Here is a 3781-nt window from a genome sequence, read left to right on the forward strand (position 1 = left end):
CTTGGGAGGCAGCTGCTCTGATGGTTTGGGGTACTGGAAAATAATCTCCAGCTAGATCTGGGCTTCCAAGTAGAGAAATTAATGCATTTCTTTCAGATGATATAGAAGGGGAAGACTTTTGGTTTAAGAAGCCACTCTAGCACAACTATGAGACAGGTTGTTACGACAAGGATCATCACCACCAGCCTCTTACCAGCTACTGAATACCCATGATGTTGCAAGGATTATCTCTGCCTCACGTCAACCTGCAAGGTAAGCATCACCCACAGTTCTGCCTCTTATTTACCATATGACAAAAATATAGGTTTGGAATCAGATCTGACTTCATCACTTACAGGTGTGTGACATTGGAATATATCATGTTACCTTGTTGAGTCTGAACTTTCCTATCTCTAAAATGGGTTGTTGGATTAAATGAGAGAATGTATGTATAACTCAAAGCACACAGTAGGCACTTTAAAATTGTTATTCTCCTTGCATCCTTCTTTCCTATACTGTGCTATGCCTGGAGCTATGGTGGGCACAGAGAACAGAGATGACTCAGACCAAGTCCCTTCCTACTTGGGCCTGAGGTTTTCCCTTTTATACCCAGGCTAGGTCATTCCTCATAGTAAGGGAGCAAAAGGTCTGGGGCAAAATCAGGTTGGGCAAAATCATGAGGCCTGCAGTTTGCTAAGGACATGATGGAGGTGAGGCAAGATGGCTGTCCAGCCTTGGAGTGCGCTCCTCAGTGAGCCCTGCCTTCCTCTTCTCCTCTTCATCCATCACCCTCATTTTCAGCATTCAACTGTCAAATGTTGCCAATGCTGATGGATAATGAATGGAGATCCATGGGTGAAAGGTAATTTATCCTCTATTTACACGACATTGCACTGTTTGCTAAACCCTTCTGAGGATTCACTAGCTCATCAGATCCATACAACTTCCTGGTGGTGGCAGGGCAAGGGTCATGCCCCTGCTATATATAGGTGAATAAACATGTTCCCAGAGAGGGTCAGTGGCTGGCACAGAGTTGTCCATCAGGTCAGTGGCAAGCTCTAGGACAAGGACACTGGACTCCTGACTCCTCCTAGTCTAATCCTTTCTCCATTCTGTCCCAATGTTTCTCCCGGTGATGCTCTTTAGGTAATACTGTTAATCAAACTTTAGTAGATGTATTCCAAGTTAATTTCTCATGGCTTGTAGTTCTGGTCCAGTTGTGACTAACAAGTTGTGGTATCAATTCATCAAATTTTCCACAAGGATGGGTATTTATAGTCTTTTGGTTGCAAGCTACATACATCCAACTCAAACTAGCTTAAGAAATAAATAAAATAAAAATCAAATAAAGGTTGGGGGGTTGTGGGTTCCCATAACAGTGTGGAGCCTAGTGGATATCATCAGGACTGTTTCTGCCTGGCTCCATTCTTTCAGGCTTCTACTGCATTCAGGCATTCTCCACTAGCCAAGGAAGATAAGACGGCTATCTACGGTTCCAGGCCTTCAACCTCCCAGTTTAACGCTCCCAGTGGAAAGAGAGCTTGTCTGAAATGGCACTTTTGATTTCCTTTGGATCTGCTACTACTAAATCCCTAGGGAGATGGGGGGAAATATCTGATAAAGTTACTAAAACTCTAGAGAAGTTTAAAAGTTCCCCAAAAGGTGTAATAATAATAAGTAAAAAAGTTAAATCCATGGCATCAGCTCTTTTGTACTCCATTTTGCTACAAGGATGTTTTATAATCATTGGATTTAAGTTTTATCTATTATTTATGGTATTTGAAATGTTCAAAAGGATCAGCTATACTAAATTTGTAACTGGTATTTATGTTTAAGGCAGTTTAATCAAATTTGTTATTGTTTAAATATTTAAGAGGTTTTCAATGTTTTATTGAGTATGAGTTTAATAAATTGAGTACTAAAGTTTTATGTAGTAGTGCATATTCCTCTGAAGTCCAAAGATCCCTCAGACATTAAGCAATCTAAAAAAATACACGAAAATAAAATGGATCATTGGATTTTTTTTTTTTTTTTTGGTGAGGAAGATTGGCCTTTACCTAACATCTGTTGCCAATCTTCCTCCTTTTGCTTGAGGAAGATTGTCCCTGAGCTAATATCCGTGCCAGTCTTCCTCTACTTTTTATGTGGGACGCCACCACAGCATGGCTTGACAAACAGTGTGTAGGTCCGCTCCTGGGATCTGAACCCGCAAACCCCAGGCCACTCAAGCAGAGTGTGTGAATCAGGCCGGCCCCATGGATTTTTTTTTAATGATTATATAAATGATTATTTTAAAATTATTTTTAAGAGGTAAATTAGCAGTTCTCTGAACTTCATTTATTCTTTCATCATTATATGACTCGCAGTGTTATGATGAAACATGCCCATTTGAAACTTTTTCAACAGTCAATTTGTTTTAAGAAAGCAGACTGACCTACTGGTGGAATTTGAGGAGTTAATGCTGAAACATTTTGCAAAATAAAGTAGTGCCTTAAGCATCCCAATGGAACAAACAGAAAGTCAAGTAAAAATCATAAATTAAAGCTATCACCTCATTTCATTAAGATAAATATTTGTGACCTCTCCAGCTACAATTAGAGAATAACTTCAAGGTGTTTTGAAACAAGAAATAAGATGTGCAGTGACAAGTACTGGAGCTGGTGTCAGACAGGGGTGATTCTGTGCATCCTGGCTCCTCTACTTAATAGCTAGCGCGTAATACGCAATCAAACCAGTCATGAGCATCTCTGCCCTGCTTCCCTCAGAAGGTAACTATGTTCAAATGACAATCTGTAAAAGTGCAAAGGATTATTATTAATGAAGTTTTCTGGAAATAAAAGTTCTTATGAAAATCAAGAAAGTGCATCAAATCCATTTTTTGGAAGAAGTTAGGTACAAACTAGATATAAGTATGAGGATGCCTTAACAACAACAAAAAAAGAGTCACCACAATTAAGCTCTTTATTCATCTTCCTTGTTTCAAAGAGTCATGGTAGTTTTTACAGTACAGAGAGTACTTCTGGCACTTGGTATCACACAGCCAAGCCACGCTCAGAACATGCTCAGTCCCAGCATCTCCCTTTGAGTCTTGGACGAGTGGCGGTTGCAGAAAATCCAATCAGGGACAGAGGGGAAATACCAGTGAAATGAGAACCCCAAATGAAGGCTTGGCTTTGGGCTTGGGCTGTGATCCCTGGGACATTCCGGGCAGGACCAAGCTGAAGCCAGAGAAAAGCTCATTCCCAGGAAGTAATGGGACTGATCTGGAAGCAGGCCAGGACAGAGAAGACTCATTTAGGGCGAGTGTTCAGCAGGTTTAGCATGCTCTACAATCCATAGAGGGATGCAACACGCTCCTCCTTGTGGGGGAACTTGCCCTGACCTTCTCAATTGGCTCCAGAAGGCCAAGAGTCTTTGGCTCCTTTATTAATTCAACACAACTTTACTGCTGTCTATTCTATGCCAGGCACCCTGTGTCGGGTGCAAAGACAGGAATCAGACACAACCCTTACCTTCAAGGAATTCAGAACATGATAGAAAAAGCATATATTTAAAAATAAGTCTGTGATTCAAGGTAAAAAGGACAGAGAGGAGTCAGACAAACTTAGCCCTCAAGGAGTTCACAGCATACCAGAGGTCTAGAGAGCACAACACAGGCAACAATAATACAGGGCAGCCTATGGTAAGGACCACAGGGAGGTCAGACTGTGCACTCTGGAGCATAAGGAAAGATGACACATCTACTGAATAACGCAGTGGGAAAAGTCACGGCCCATTGGAGAAGACTGAGCAGCCTAGTGAA

Source organism: Diceros bicornis, chromosome 7 (assembly GCF_020826845.1).
Source record: "Diceros bicornis minor isolate mBicDic1 chromosome 7, mDicBic1.mat.cur, whole genome shotgun sequence".
NCBI classification, from domain to species: domain Eukaryota; kingdom Metazoa; phylum Chordata; class Mammalia; order Perissodactyla; family Rhinocerotidae; genus Diceros; species Diceros bicornis.